General features: G+C 38.2%; 1 non-coding gene across 1 annotated transcript; it reads right to left on the minus strand.

Annotated features, from left to right (window-relative positions):
* Positions 1-16,581: 16,581 nt before the first annotated feature.
* On the minus strand, positions 16,582-16,642 carry LOC111558606. Its single transcript, XR_002739698.1, has one exon. It is a non-coding gene; the product is annotated as a U7 small nuclear RNA (small nuclear RNA).
* Positions 16,643-17,597: the final 955 nt, after the last annotated feature.

The raw sequence follows: 17,597 nt of genomic DNA on the forward strand, positions 1-17,597 counted from the left end.
GCACTTTCACATTACCCTCGTTCAATTAGGTGATGGGAAAGAAGATGGAATATGATGTATGGGCAAAACTATTATGGAAAGTTGCAGGAGAATTGGCCCACATCTTTAACTCATAATCATCGTCTAGGTTTCATTCACACGGGCCCAGCCATCTGAAAGGGAGGCTGGGGATTGTCATCCAGCTGTGTGACCAGGAAGCAAAGATTAGTGTGGTGAATATCGAGTCAGTCTCTATCACACGGTGGTGCGGTGAGTTCACAAACTCTTACATCCTACACTTCTTTCTTTTCTTCAATATCCAACTTGAAAACTTTCAATCTTGGATCCACAAAGCCATTTGTTTTATTTCTTCTGTGACTGCATCTATCATGTTGCTGGAAAGATCATATGGTCTTCTAAAACCTTTTCGTCTCCAACCTCAGCTATCCAGTGTGGATTAACTTCACTCATGTGAAGTTCAAAATTGGTGTTATTGATGCAAATGCATCCAGGGAGCAGCGGTGTTAATGTAGTAGATGAGCAGTTTTCTTAAGAGAAGGAAGGTACAGGAGCCTGGAGACTTCAATTTTTGTTGTCGTTGTTGTTGTTAAAATGGGATCTACAAAGCCTTTATAGTACTTTGTACAAGCATATAGCTCAAACCATTAAAAAAAAAGAGGTGGGGGTTAGAGAGAGAGAGAGAGAGATGAACGGAATATCCAGAGAGTTGAGTAATCAAAAGCCAATTCTAATGGCTCAAAAAGACAAAAAGGAGTATTACACTTATGCAATTAAGTATGCATTCCTAAATACTTCTGAAAGACTCAGGAAAGAAAATATCTCTCAAAACATTTCAAAAAGGAAAGCTGTTGGCTGAAAAGCAAAAGAATAACCAGGAATTTAAAAATGTGAGCTATAATTAGTATTTCTCCTGCAAAGCTGTTCTTTGAACCAGCAGCAGACCAACCTTAACTGGAAATACAGTAGCTTCCTCGCTAACTGAAGTTTCACTTTCCACGGTCTGTTATCCACAGTCAACCACAGCTCATCCACAGTTATCCACAGTCAACCATGACATATCTTCAGAAGGTCAGTAGTAGCCTGTTATATCCCATGCTTACACCATTCACTTAACTTCATATTATCATGTAGGCATTTTATTATCTCACATCATCACTAGAGAAAGAGGGGCGAGTACAGCATAAGATATTTTGAGAAAGAGACACCACACTCACGTAACTTGTTACAATACATTATTGTAATGATTCTACGTTTTTACCAGTTATTATTGTTAATATCTTACCGTACTTAATTTATACATTAAACTTTTTATATAGAAAAAAGACAGTATATAGAAGGTTCGGTACCATCTGTGGTTTTAGGCAACAATTGTGGGTCTCGGAACATATACCCTAAAGAATAAAGAGAAGACTATTGTGATCGTTTATATACAATTTACATAAAATATACATCACTTACCCAAAAAAGATAGGGTTAGTGAGGCCATCATGGCTTCAGACATTTGTTACTAAGTCTCTGCAGAAGTCAATTCTCAGAAGCAAGGGCTTCAAGTAAATGTATCCGTTACTTGAAAATGGAAACATCATAGTTTTACACTCTATGAATACTTGTGTTTCTTTTTTTTCAAATATTTTAGTTAATTATCTATATTAGTCATTTAGTTTTTATATATTCCTATCCCAACATTTCAAAGGTTTGAGTTTTTGATTTATAATTCATATTTTCTCCTGAAGATAAAACACATGTTTTCTTTTTCCCAAGTAAGCATTTTTATATGTTATGCTTACAGAGACAGAAATCATAGTAAAGTGACTTTAGGCATGAGAAATGAGAGTTCTACCTGCCTCTATATGCTGACAAGAGAATACAAAAGATGTAATTCAATTTCAAGAATGCACACAATAAAAAGTTCTTGCCAGTTAGATTATTCTTACAATTAGCGGTACATAGCTTAAAGTATGTATGAAGGGAAGGCAGCTTTTATTTGATAAATTATTCAAGTAAGTACTAATAAGGAGTAACTCATATTTCAAAAATAACAGACTCAGAATAATATTTTATATGTTCAAATATATAAATATAACATTAAGGTATTTTTATTTCATTCTATTTCTTTGAAAGTTCCATGTTACTGGGGCACCCGGGTGATCGACTTTGGCTCAGGTCATGATCTCATGGTTGGTGGGTTTGAGCCCCACGTAGGGTTCTGTGCTGACAGCTCAGTGCCTGGAGCCTTCTTCAGATTCTGTGTCTCCCTCTTTCTCTGCCCCTCCTCTGCTCATAAGCTGTCTCTCTGCCTCTCAAAACTAAATAAATGTTAAAAAAATTTAAAAAAGGAAAGTTCTATGTTACTTTTCATCTAATCAGGTTGATACTTTCATTACAGGCAAGGAGTTGCTTTTAAAGCGATGCTCGGGGCACCTGGGTGGTGCAGTTGGTTGAGCGTCCGACTTCAGCCAGGTCACGATCTCGCGGTCCGTGAGTTCGAGCCCCGCGTCGGGCTCTGGGCTGATGGCTCAGAGCCTGGAGTCTGTTTCCGATTCTGTCTCCCTCTCTCTCTCTGCCCCTCCCCTGTTCATGCTCTGTCTCTCTCTGTCCCAAAAATAAATAAACGTTGAAAAAAAAATTTTTTAATTGAAAGTTTCTACCCTAAAAAAGGCACCTCCAAGAGAATGAAAAGGCAAGCCACAGACAGAAAATATTGGCAAAAGACATATCTGATAACTACTGTTGTATAAATATACAAAGAACTCTTAAAATTAACAATAAGTAAACAAATAACCCAATTAGAAATTGGCCAAAGACTTCTGTGTCTCTCTCTCAAAAATAAATAAACACTAAACAAAAATTAAAGAAAAATCTCTTTCTGTCTCTCACTCTCCCTCTCACAAATAAATAAACATTAATTTTTTTTTTAAAAAGGGGGGTGGTGCCTGGGTGGCTCTGTTAGTTGAGCGTCCGACTTCAGCTCATGTCATGATCTTGGAGTCTGAGTTCGAGCCCCACGTTGGGCTCTGTGCTGACAGCTCAGAGCCTGGAGCCTGCTTCGGATTTTGTGTCTCCCTCTCTCTCTCTGCCCCTTCCCCACTCATGCTGTCTCTCTGTCTCTCAAAAATAAATTAAAAAAAAATTTAAATGGCCAAAGACCTTAAGAGGCACCTCACCAGAGAAGATACACAAATGGCAAATGATAATATGAAAAGATGTTTATCATATGTCATCAGGGAAATGCAATTTAAAGCAACAATGAGATACTACTATTTACCTACTGAAGTGGCCAAAACCCAGAAACTGACGCCATCAGATCCTGGAAAATATATGCAGCAAGAGAAACTCTCTCATTCATTACTGTAGGGAAAGCAAAATGGTACAGCCACTGTGGAAGACAGTTTAGTGGTTTCTTACAAAACTAAATATATTCTTACCACGTGATCTGGCAATTGCATTCTGTGGTAATGGCCTAAAGGAGCTGAAAACTTATGTCCACACAAAACCTGCATATGAATGCTTATAACAGTTTTATTCATAACTGCCAAAACGTGGAAGCAACCAATATGTCTTTCAGTAGGTGAATAGATATGTAACGATGGTACCTCCGGACAATGCGGCCTTCCTCAGTGCTAAAAATAAATGAACTATGAAGACAAGAAATACACCGAGGAAACGTAAATGTCTATTACTAAGTGAAAGAAGCCAATCTGAGAAGACTGCATATGGTATGAATCCAATGATACGCTGTTTGAAGAAAGGCAAACTATACAGGTAGTGGTTTCCAAGGGTTAGTGTGGGGGAGGGATGAATTTTATTTTAATTAAAATATTCTACACTTAGTTTCTGGTGATGGTTGCACAACTCCACAGACATACAAAACCATTAAATTGTATATTTAAAATAAATATATCTTATAGCATATTAATTTTATGTTTAAAAAGACATATATATATATATACTTCCTATGTTTATATATAAACATATATATCTATATCTTTATATAGATATATATCTATATCTTTAAATGAAGATATTTTATTTTAACTGAACACTTGGAAAAGTAGCATCTGAAAGTGCTGAAGAACTTAAAAATAATTTCATTTAAACCAATCCATGTTTTTTGAGGGACTGTAGAAAACGAAAGATATAACACATATTGGAGTCTAAGAAAATACTATTCTGACTTTAAAAGAGAAAAAGGATTGATAACAAAATTATCCATGTCTTCTTGATTTTGATCAAGACTCTAGATAAATTTTGAGAATTATGCCAAGGAGAAAATAATGAATTCAGGTAAAAAATGCTGAACAATGTTGTTAAGAAGTGTGTGAGTACAGATGCGCAGTGTCTTGCTGAATATGTGATTCTGGGGCTCAGGAAGGGGATCAGATTGGAACCATCCACATGTGGGTGATGTTTGTTGTTGTAGCAATCAATACCAGAGGCCACCCAGACTCTGTGAGGAGAAGGCCGCAGAGAGAATTTTTGAAAACACCTCCTTTTGAGGCCACACACACACAAAAGAAGAAGCCACAGCTTGGACTGAATAAGTTATGGGAGTCAAATGCAAAGAATAAGGAATACAATCAATGGCATTGTCATAGTGTTGCAGGGTGACAGGTGGTAGGAACACGCATAATATGTAGGGTTGTCAGATCACTATGTTGTACACCTGAAACTAATTCGACATCGTGTGCCAACTATAAACATAAACAAAACCCCATAAATAAATAAATAAATAAATAAATAAATAAATAAATTCAGAAAAAGGAAAAAAATAAAAACGAAGCCCCAAAGGTATCTGGGTATAATGGTTAGAGAGGTAAGGAGAAATGAGTAACTTCACAAAGTTTCACAGATACCCAAGAGAAAAACGTATTCCAAGGTCAAAGTGGAAGACACCACAGAGGCTGAATGATCTAAATAGTAAATATTCTGAAGACAAATGGGTATTGTGTTTGAACTGGGTCACACTAAATTAAATGACTGTGAGGGCGGAAGTTTGTCCTAAGAAATTGAAGGCGCCAGCTGCATATCCCAGTGCTTTTTACGCGTAGTCTGCAGTACCCCTGCAACCCTGTCCATGGACTCATTGTTCACAGTAATGAAAAGTTGCGATTTACCTTCTTCACACTTCCTGTCCCACCAGGGGCACAGTGGTTTTCCAAGGCGACGTGGAGCATGTTGATGCCATTGTTTTGATGGCTGGTAGAATATACGATTGAGTATTCTTTTGATTTCTAGAAATTTCTAAGGCAATTTAATAAAATACCTCAATATTCGGAAAATATGTGTAGCTTAGGAGACCAGTATTTTACGAATGACATATATATTTCAAAATCATGCATTGTAAGAGACCCATTTATGATCTGAGACGTATAGCATTGAAATGCGACAGCGTAAAATGTCCTTTGGTATGAACCAAGTCTGCATCATCACCAAACTTTAAGAAACTACCCCAAGTCCCATTTTTAGTATCAATGAAAATATCCACAATTGTCTAAAGCAGTTACCAAAATACTCTTCCTTTCCTCAAGTGCATATCAGTGTAAGGCCATATTTTCATCAACTACTTTAACAAAATGAACATACTGTAAAAGACTGAATGCAGAAGGCATTTATCAGAATCTAACTCATCACTCTTAAGCCTGACATTAAAGAGGGTTGCAAAAAATGAACAACAACGCCTTACCCACTGAATTTTTGGAAGATTATCTATGTTTTGTTTTAAAAGTATGTTATCCATGTTAACACGAAGACGATTTATTATTCTTAAACAATTATTTTCATTTTGAAAAGGTTTCCTATTTTCTAGCACAGTAAAAATAGCTATAAGTCAGATAAAGAAGAAAAATGGGAAGGGAGTGTTCTTGATGACTCTAATGTGTGTAAAGGAGTCCTGAGACAAAAAAATTTTTTTTTAATAAAATAAAATTAAGAACCATTGGTTTACACGTGCTCTCTAGGAGCTTGCAGTGAGACTGGAAGAGGAAAATCACAGGGATAGCTAGTACGTGTTATAGTCTTAAAGGAAGAATTATTTTTGTTGTTAAAGTTGTGACAGACCTAATTATGCTTGAACGCTAGTGGCAAAGGGCACACAGAGAAGGAGCTGAAACTATAATAAAACAGATGGCACAAAAAGAGAGGACAGGCAAATTGCCTCTAAAATGTTAGGACTTGCGTACCTTGGAAATATTGTATGTTCAGCTCCAGGCCGCTGTGATAAAGTGAATATTGCAGTAAAATGAGGCAAATGATTTTTTAGTTTCCCCGGTGCATAGAAAAGTTATGTTTTGCACTGCACTGTAGTCTGCTGAATGTACAATGGCATTATGTCCAAAAACAACGTGTAAACTTGAATTTAACAATATTTTATGGCTAAAAAATGTTAACCATCACCTGAGCTTACAGGGAACCATAATCCCCAATCACAGATCACCATCACAAATGTAAAAACAATGAAAATGTTTGAAATATTGTGAAAATCACCAAATTCTGACACAGAGCCGTGGGGTGGGCAAATCTTGTTGGAATAGGCAGCAACAGACTTTGCTCCACACAGGGTGGCCACAAACCTTCAACTAGTAAAAAAACACAGTATCTGTGAAGTGCAACAAAGCAAAACACAATAAAATGAGGTATGCCTGTGTATCTAGCACCTGCACCCACAGCTTCTGTTTCAAAAGCCATTTCCAATAAATGGACCCAGGACTCCTTGTAGAAGTGATCGCATCCAGGGCTGGGCCATGGAGGGTCAAAAGGCCTGGGACATTTTATGGTGTCAGAAAATAGGGCAGAGTTCACAAAATTATGGAGGCTTTTCCAAGGACTCAGGATGTGGAATAATTTGATAAACAACAACAACAAAATAACAGTAGTATTAGATTGTATCCCAAAGCCCAAATAAATGTCAGTCTATGTTGAATTAAAGATGTGATGAAAGGAAGGAGGGAGGGAAGGGAGGAAGGAAGGAGAGAGGGAGGGAGGGAGGCGGGGAGGGAGGAGGGACATTTCTTCTTTTCGAAAGAATTCTAATTAATAAATATGGAAAGTATGAGGGAAATAAAGATCATCATCTTTCAGAGGAACAAGATATTTACAGACTTTCAAAGTATTTTCCCCACAAAATCTATTAACTACAAAGGGAAAATAGTTATTTTCTACCTGAGAAATTCACATTAGCAAACACCACCTTATGTAAGTAACCATGGGTAATATGAATTACCCATAATGTGAATTATGGATAGCAAGTACCCCTGATAGATGTGCTGATAACGTATCACATATTTTTTTGTGGTATTCTTCTCGATAATGCTGGACTTCAATTTAATCAAGAGGAAATATCAGATGAACCCAAGTTGAGGAATATTCTGCACAATAATTGACTGGTACTATTCAAAAGGGTCAAAAGCATCAAAGTGCAGTGGACAGACTCCTCCCCACTCTCACTCACCCAGTGACCAGGAATCCCTGAAGCCTATGAAGATGTTAAGTTTTGTGGAGACAGGAACTTTGCAGGTATAAAATTGTGAGGTGGCCCACCTGAAGATGGTGAGACGGCCCTCAATTATATGGGTGGGCCCAGTCTAACTGTGTGAATCCTTCAAAAAACAAAAGTTTGTCCAGTGTTAGAGATATGTAACCACAGGAGGGGACGTCAGAAACGTCTTGTGCGAGGACTTGATGTACTGTTGAGGTCCCTGAGCTGCAGGGCCGTGTGCAAGGACCAGAAAGGGTCCTCTTGGAACTGAGAATGGCCCCAGGCAGAAAGACAGCAAACAGGGGCCTTCGTCCTACAATCCACAAGGAGCTGGATTTTGACAACGTGAATGAACTCAGAGGTGCATTCTTCCTGGAACCTCTCAGTGAGAGCTGAGCCACACGAATACCTTGATTTCTGCCACGTGAAACCTACAGTAGAAGAATCAGTGGAGACAACGAATCTGCACGAGGGTAAAACAACAAGTCTGTGTTGTTTGAAGGTGTTAAGTTTGTTGTAGTTTCTAACAGCAGCAATAGAAAGTTAATACAGCCCAGGGTCCCAGAGTGGGAGACACTAGGGGACAGGAAAACTACAGGCATGTGGGACCCTGAACAGAAGAGCACATTGGTAGAAGGAAAGGAGGAACCAAAATTAAGTCTGGACTTTAGATGACAGTGTCCTATCAATGTTAGTTGTCTTGGCTTATTTGTGTGAAAAGCTAACAGGGTTGTTCTGTACTGTTTCCCAACATTACTGTAGGTCGAAAATTATTTAAAACTGGAAATGCAAAAAAAAAAAAATATTCCCAGTTCTACAGCCTTTCTTCAAACATCCCTGACTACTGAATCCCTTTCTACCTGTGAGCTCCCTACATTTTCATTTCTACGTCACATGATAACCATTGAGATTCTCATGCAGTTTCTCCTCTTAGTAAAATAGCACGATTGCCTTCATTGAAAACAGGAATGGTGATTTGAAGGCTCTGCTCTTTGTACCTGCTTCCTCTTCAGCACAGCCTTGCTAATAATGCAAGCTTCCACACAAATGGCTTTTATTTTGATGTCAAGGACTGTCATTTGTGAAACAGGTTTAAAACATCTATATCTCCTTAAAGGGAGATGTAGATAATGTACCTATTGCTATGTTGGTAATAAGATCCCTGTGGGTATAATTGTTTATGGCAAAGAAAACATCAGAAGTTTTTAAACAGTTAAGCATAGATTGTGGTCATTTATTTGCAGGCTTTCAGTATCAGAACATTTTTATTCTAGATTTGCTAAGATTTTCCTAATCAGTTAGTATTTATTCAATCTGTAAAATTTATTTAATATCATGTATTCAGTGCCTACTATTTACCTCAGATTCCAAAAAGAATCAATTTAAGGAATGCTACAATACAAATTAATTGATTATTTGAGGATGAGACTTAAGAAACAAGTAAATTCTTCATGTTATACAGTAATGTTTTTTGAAGTTTTGATGGTTTTTCTTTCCATAATGTGAGTTTTAAAATTTTTTTTTAACATTCATTTTTGAGAGACAGAGACAGAGCATGAGCGGGGGAGGGGCAGAGAGAGAGAAGGAGACAGAATCTGAAGCCGACTGCAGGCTCTGAGCAAGCTGTCAGCACAGAGCCTGAGGCAGGGCTCGAACCCACAAAATGTGAGATCATGACCTGAGCCGAAGTCAGATGCTCAACCGACTGAGCCACCCAGGTGCCGCCCCCCATATTGCGAGTTTTAATTCAAATATTTACCTACTTTACTTAAGAAGTTATACCCTACAGATCCTTGCAAGCTCCAAGGCTGAGATCAGATGACAATGACGAGCACAGAGACTCAACTAGGGGACCTGAGAGTTTAGAGCACATGAGCAACACTACATCCAGGTGCATGCTCTCCAGCATCACAGAATTGTTAACATCAGGGACCCCAAATTAATAAGAACATGGCCCCTTCCTTTAAATGCTTTGAAGCCTAGTGAGGAGACATACAAGTTGGAAATTCATTACATTACAACGTGGTAAGTATTGTGGTAATGATTCATTATGATAAACTATTGGGACTACATCAAAATCAAAAGCTTCTGCACAGTGAAGGATACAATCAGTGTAACAAAGGCAACCTTTGAAATGGGAGAAGGTATTTGCAAACGACAAATCTGATAAAGGTTAGTATCCAAACTATATAAAAAAACTTATAAAATTATAGACTTTTTTTTGCTGCTTAATTTTTTTTCTTTATCACTCTATTTTGCCAACTTAATTACAATATGTCTTAGTGTGGTCTACTTTTTTTTTTCTTTTTTTAATTTAGATTTGAGTTCTTTGTGCCTCCTGGATCTGGGTATCTGTCTCATTCCCCTGATTAGGAAAGTTTTCAGCTGTTATTTCTTCAAATAAATTTTCTTTCCCTGTTTCTCTCTCTTCTTCGGGACTCCTATAGCACAAACGTTGTTACCTTTGATGGCATCACTGAGTTCCCTCAGTCTATTCTTGTTTTGCAAATTTTTCTTTCTTTCTTTCCTTCAGCTTGATTACTTTCCATTCTTCTGTCTTCCACCTCACTAATTCATTCCTCTGATTCTTCCCTCCTGCTGTTCATTCTGTCAAGTGTGTTTCTCACTTTACTAGTTGAGCCCTTTATCTCTGCTATGTTATTCCAGGTCTCACTCATGTTTTCTCATGTCCAGTGAGTATCCTGATGATCATTGCTTTTAATTCTCTACCTGAATGTTCCTTTTATCTGTTTTGCTTAGATCTCTGGCCATAGCTTTGCCCTATTCTTTCATTTGGGATAAATTTCTCCGTCTCCCCATTTTGTCTGCCTCTCTGTTGTCTGTTTTTCTGTGTTAAAAAAGTCAGCTATATCTTCTGCTTTTGAAAGTTCTGGTGAGTTTATGAAGAAGAGGTCTTGGGTGCCCTGGAGTGCAGTTATCCCTGTTCACCAGAGCCTAGCAGTTCAGGAGAGCATCCTGTGTGTGTTGCTGATGCCCTGCCGTTGTGTCTGAGTCACTTTTCTTTTCATCTGCACTGATTCTGTCTGTTGTGGCCTGTGCTTCCTCTCTGGCAGGCCAGCTCTAAGGAGGCATGTCTGCCAGGGAACTTGGGGGCAGAATAGCAGTGTTAGCAAAATTTCCTAACTGGGCCACTAGTCCTCTACCAGATCCCCCAAAGTGTGATGGTGCCTGGTTCCTGTGCACTGGGGTTGGCCGGGGGTGCAAGGCTGGGCACAGTGTGTGACCCTGGCAGGGGGGGCATGGTTGGGTCTGGAGCACCAGGGCCCCTAGGAGCATGGCTTGCTACAGAGCCTGGGGGTGTGTGGCTAGTCTCAACATGAAATGGTGGTGGAGGGCACACATGTGGCTTTAACAAATTTGCCCTGAGCCCAGGGCTAAGGCTTGGCGTGGCAAGTCCTCAGAAAAATTCATGCACATGGCACATAACCCTTTGCTAGCTCATTAGGTAGCAAGTCATCTGTGCAGGGCTGCTTCTCACAGGTGGCTCCGTGTTTATGCTGGCAGTTGGGGGAGGAAAGGAGTATCTGACAGCTCCCTCATTTCCAGAGAAGTCCCCCAACATCCTCTGAAATCAATATAAACAGATTTTTCTCCTGTCTGTGTAAGCTGTTTTTATGTTGCCTCTGTGTGCAGGCTGCTATCTCTTTAAGGGCAGAGACCTGCTACCACTCACCCTCCAGGCCCACCCAGTGCTGAGTCAGCTGGCTTTTAAAACTCCAGGCTCCAAGTGCCTCTTGGTTTCACAAATTCACAGAATTCAGCCTCTCCTAGTTTTAAAGCCAAGTGTTATGGGCATTGGTGTTCCCAGTGTGAGCCTCCTGGTGTGCGGGTCCTTTCTGTGCACACAGCTCCCTTCTTCCTGCAGGCAGCCTCCCTCCACCTTTCAGACCTTCCTCACCTTTCAGAGGCAGCTTCTTCCCTATAATTAGTGGTGGGGTTGGTTCTGCTAGTTTTCAGAACATTCTTCGGTTTATTGACTTGGATGTGGGTAGTATCTAGTCATAAATGTTGGACAGGGACACTTCAGCGTCCTCCTACTCTGCCATCTTCCTCTGGGGGAGCAAAACAGTCAAAATGTAAAAGCATAGACATCACAATGTAGAAAAAACTTACACTGGAAAGAATAAATTAGAATAGAAACAAATAGAAACTTGTTTTCTTTAATGTGTTCGTCCATTGATTTCATTCAACAACATCCAACAAATTAATTATCTGTTAAGATTTGGATACTGTAGCTGGAAAAAGATAAACTAAGAGTAAACCAATAGGAAATAACATGCTGAAAGGCCTTAAGTGTGTATTTGCATCTCCTGTGTATACACACTGATTTACATTTAATTGTCTCATTCAAGCCTCATAGTTTACTCACTTATTTCTTCAATATGTCTTCAACTCATCTTCTAGGACATCTTAAATTCTGTATATAAGCACTGTTCTACATGTGGCAGCCGTCTCTAGTACTACTGTGTCCTTTGGGTGCCAGACTTGTTCCGGTCTACACAGCAGGTGGGCCATCTACACGGCAGGTGGGCCATCACATTTTCCACATCCTATGTTCCATGTCCTCTTACCTTTCTACCACAGACCCATTGCCCATCCTGATCAATCATCATACCCAAATTCCTCCTACCCCACTAAAGTGACCAGTATCGGTAACAGATTGACTGGAATTTTTTTCTGAATTATTTAATAGCATTCAAAGAAGAAGTACCTTTTTTCCTATAAAGGTATTTTTGTTTGCATGTGGGTCTTCAATATTCACTTTCTCCTCCAAACACACAAGCACACTTACACACACACACACACACACACACACACACACACAAAATCATACCTCAAGGATTTTTGAGACATTGAAATATGTTTGAAATCAGGGCCACTACTGAAATGTTCCAGTCATCTGAAGATTAATAATGCAGACCCTTTTTGACAGTTATTTTAGGTTTTGGTATTTTCAAGCATCCAAAAGTTCTAATTTATACAATGAAACATCTTTTCATTTCATATTTGTTTCTAGTCATTTTAAAATGTAAATTATTATCTGTGCTGTGAAACAGAAATAGTTTTGTTTTGTTTCTGTTTTTATTCATGAACATATCTGCATACTGTATTAGTTATTATTTCTGCCTATTTATAAGTGAAGGGTGATATCTAAATAATTTCTTCACCAAAGGGATTAGACTGACCATTAGTAATATTAATAAAATATAAGAAAAGTAAAAAGACATAAATAAATTGCAATGGAAAAAATAGGGAACTGAGATGAAGTCTAGGGTAAGGTTAGTATAGATAAATGAATAAACACAAAAAACTGCATCACTGGAGGCTCAAAATTCAGCTCCAAGCTTGTGAAACTCTGAAACACTGAGGTAAACAAAATAGTGTGATATTATAATTCTTAACTTTACACATGACTTGTCAGTAATATTAATTTGTGAACTAAATCACTGTGGGGTTATATAAGCATATATTTATTTGTCCTGATCTATTTTATTTATTGTCATTATTATTACTTAAAATTAAATGTAAGCACCTACCTTGAATTTGACAATTGATTTCTAGAAAACAAATGGGGCATATAAATTATTCAGGAAGAAAATTTTTCTTCTTTTGGAAAGGGAGTTATATCAAGTGATGTAACAGAAAATGAAATTATTGTGATTTCAACTTGTCAAGACAAGAAAAGTTTTATTTAAAACTTTTATCCTCGAGACAACTGACTGAAGCAGCAAATTCTGTTTTGTGTTTATATGTCATTTGTTCATATTTAACTATAATTAGCACACTTCCCGACAAGTAGAAACAGATTAAGACAAAGGGTAAATGTCAGACAGAAATACAGTAGTAATCAGATCAGGTAAAATAATATATAACAAAAAAGGGCAAATGCTTTTTTTAAAAATAAAAACAGGATTTGAAGTCAATTTACTTAAAAAAAGTCATACAGAGAAGGACAGATTCCATATGTTTTCACTCCTATGTGGATCCTGAGAAACTTAACGGAAGACCATGGGGGAGGGAAAGGAAAAAAAAATGGCTAGAGAGGGAGGGAGCCAAAACATAAGAGACTCCTAAAAACTGAGAACAAACTGAGGGTTTATGGGGGGTGGGAGGGTGGGGTGGGTGGGTGATGGGTATCCAGGAGGGCACCTGTTGGGATGAGCACTGGGTGTTGTATGGAAACCAATTTGACAATAAATTTCATATTAAAAAAAAGTAAAAAAATAAGAAATAAAAAAATCTCAAACCTACTTTAAAACATATTTTTATTTCTGATGCTAGTAATAGCAAGAGTGATAGTTGGCATTTGATGGATGCTTGACATGTTTTATAAGCTTTATCTGAATAACAAGACTGTGATGTAAATCTTCTAATGTCCCTGATTTTACCAACACTTACTGATTGATAAGGATACAGAAGCAGAGAAGCACTGAAAACTTGTGGGGAGTTATATACCTAAAAAAAAAACAGAACGGTCAGTGGAACCCAGCTCTGTCAGATTTGGGAGTCCCTACCCCGCTCGACTTCTCAGACTGACTCCCAGGGGTTTGGTTGGTTTATTCACTCTGGGGCATAGAATACTTTAAAGAAGAACAAGAATTTGGCCATTTTATCACTTTAATTAAGGTTAACATAGTGCTTAAAAGAAATGAAGAGATCAGGTTATAAAATCACACTCAGTATCAGATATTTGTGCATGACTCTAATGTTGCTATAATATCATCCACGGGACAGTGCTGTCACGTGCTTGTAACTGATCTTGCAAAAACAGCCGTTGGGAAGCAAGTCTTACAATCATTGATTTAATTTCAATTTCTATTATGCGGTTATCAAAATTTTTAATGGAAATACAAAGAATAGTTTCTGATGTAACCCACTTATGAAAAGTTACTCGTGATTAAATGGAGCCAATTTAAAAATTAGGGATCATTCTGAAGGTAAATATGCAGTATTTTCAAGACAGAGGTCAATAGGGAATATTACATCAACTCGTATTACTCAATGATGATGACTAAACACTAAGAAAGAATGCCTGTCTTAGTCCATTTGGGATGCTAGAGCAGTGGGTAGCTTGTAAAGAACACAAATTTATTTATCACGGTTCTGGAGGCTGGAAGTCCAAGATCGGGGTGCCTCCATGGGCAGGGAAGGGCCCAGGTCACAGACTTCTGGCTGCATGCCCACGTGGGAGATCTCATGGTTCTACCTTCATTACTGAGGCACCCCCGCCAAAGGCCATAATTCCTAACACTCAGCAGGCTGCAATTTCAACATTTGAATGTCGAGGAAACCCAAACGTTCAGACTATAGCCATCCACATTTGGAAGTGGCAGAGAAGATAATTTCTTGACATAATATAATCTTTAAGTATCCATTTAAACTAATCAATAAAGTATACATATTATTCTTTGTCTAATGTGATGTTCTTTCCAGTATGGTATCTTTTCCCTGTATGTCTGGGTTTTCAATTCATGCATGAAGAAACAAAGGGATTTTTTTCCATGTCTAGCATTCCATACCCGATGAAGCCTCTCCTAATGTCTTCCCTTCCTGTGATAGGGAGAATTCCAGGATTGCCCCCAAGATTGCTGTCTGTGGCATGTACTCTCCATAACATTCTTTCCCCTTGAGTGTGAGCAGAACTATGACTGTGATGGAATATCACGCTCACGACTAGGTTACTATTTTGTTGACTTTGCGTTAGTCAAAAGGGAGATTATGCAGGCAGTGCTGCCCTAATTAGAAGATACTGGGTTGGGGCGCCTGGGGGGCTCAGTCGGTTAAGCATCTAACTTCAGCTCAGGTCATGATCTCCTGGTTCGTGAGTTTGAGCCCCATGTGAGGCTCTGCGCTGACAGCTCAGAGCCTGGCGCCTGCTTCAGATTCTGTCTCCCTCTCTCTCTGCCCCACCCCCACTTGAGCTCTGTCTCTCAAAAATGAATAAACGTCAAAAAATTTTGAAAGAAAAAGAAAAAAAGATACTGGGTCTTCCTGAATCAGATGCACGACAGGGTGCATGGATTGGCCTTTCGGAACTAAGGGCAGTCCCTGGCCAAGAGCTAACAAGACAATGGGATTTGGGCCCTCCAGGCACAAGGAAATCATTTCTCCAGCAACCTGAGGGATCTTGGAAGTAGATCCTTCTCTAGTTGGGCCTCTGGAGGAAGGCATAGTCATCTGGTGCCTTGAGGCCTTGAGCAGAGGACCCACTCCTACTGTGTAATGTGCTGGACCCCTAACCCACAGAAACTAAGAAATGGTGTGTGTGCTATTTTAAGGTACTTAGTGTATGGTAATTTGTTACACAGCATTAGAAAGTTTGGTCTTTATATTACTCATGGTCATCTCATGCTGACAAAATGTATTCTTCTGGTTAAAAAAGAAAGCATCCACAAGCACTCTATGAGTAATTTACTTCTGATTTCATTTCTTAGGTAACCAGTGGCTGCTTTGTCCTTCTATTATCTCTTGGTAGGCTATTAGCCACCTTTAGCCTGTCTGAAGAGTGAATTAATATCCCTTAGAAAAAGTTCTCTTTGGCTGAGCTTTGCTATTTTACAGGTTTCTGGTGGAATGAATCCCATTACTTTCAATCACCCAGTGTACAATTGAGCTTGTATATGTATATATAATCTTATATATCCAAGGTTTTCATAATGTTTGTGACAAGCATTTCTGGAGTTGACAACCATTCTACAGAGGCTTGTGCAGAAATGCTTATCTTTGAATTACCAGTAGTGGCTTCCAGGTTTCGGAGAATTGACCCTGTGTCAGATGCAATTCTTATTCTTCAAGGAACCCTATGAGGCGGTTAGGGTATGGGTACTTCATTCAACAATACTCAGCTAGGAAAAGGCTGTGTCCATTGGATCCCACATGTGGCTAATTCCATCACCTTGTGTCTGTTCAGTTCTCTAAATAAGCAGCACGGAATAAGATAATAAAATGAGGGTTATATAATTTGCCACCGAAAAGTGGAAAAAGTCCTCTGATATTTATTGGAATCTAGAAAAGATTTGTTTTCACTACTTATTTTTTATTTTTATTTTTTAATTTTTTTATTTTTTCATGGCGGGGTGGGGGGCGGGAGTCTTCCAGTAAGAACGGAAAACCTGCTAGACAAATTCTAAAAGAGCTGTAACAGTTCACTACTTATTTTTTCAAAGGCTCAAACTACAAGTCAGTAATTAAAAGAAATATTTAGACTTTGACATTGAATGCTTTTGTTCACATCACTATGAGTGAGGACTGAAAAGTGTTTTCTATGCACACACGTTTTTGGTCTCAAGCTTTTGAATCATATCTGGAAAAAAGATCAGACAGAAAATAAAAGCTATGGATTCTCAAAAGTATTACTCATATAAAACTTCCTCTTTAATATACTCATTCTTGCATTCAATTAATATCTAGTTATTAGCTACTTTATTCTTTGCACACTTCTAGGTGTTTGGTATGCATTAAAAATTGTTATCGAATGCAAATTATGTTCCAAGGCCACAGGGCTGTTTGTTTTTCTCTATCTTACACATTTGTACCCTTGTTGTTCAAAAACTTATTATGGTTTTAGCTATAATTAAGTTTTAATAATGAGTTTATATTATTTTCAGTGAGGGTTCTGATTTCCTGAAATGTATCCATTCATAATTCATCTGGCCTTATTTAAATGTCATTTAAAAAATGACTTCCAACAAAATAGACACAGAATCAGTTTTTGTGACACCCGATAACATTTTTTTTCATTATTTAATTCATATTGTCCTCTTAGTTTGAAATTACATGAGACCAAAAGCCTTGATGCTAACATCCTTACCATCATTATCTGCTATGGCCCACATACAGGTTCTACCAATATTCTCTGGGGTGAGGTTCTCGTTTGTCCTAAATGAACATGTTGCTAAGCAGCTCACATCTAACATCTCCCATTTGTATGTACGTTCTTGAAAATTCTCTGAACCAAAGACAAGCGTAACAGAGACAATGGTGGTCATATTTAGTGAGTTGATCCCAAAGTGTGTTTTTATTTAATTTATGTTAACCAATGACACGCACACAATAAACATAAAAAATAGTATAAATGTATGAGATTTCTGTTCTTTCAACC

The sequence above is a fragment of the Felis catus genome, chromosome F2, assembly GCF_018350175.1.
Source record: "Felis catus isolate Fca126 chromosome F2, F.catus_Fca126_mat1.0, whole genome shotgun sequence".
Taxonomy (NCBI): domain Eukaryota; kingdom Metazoa; phylum Chordata; class Mammalia; order Carnivora; family Felidae; genus Felis; species Felis catus.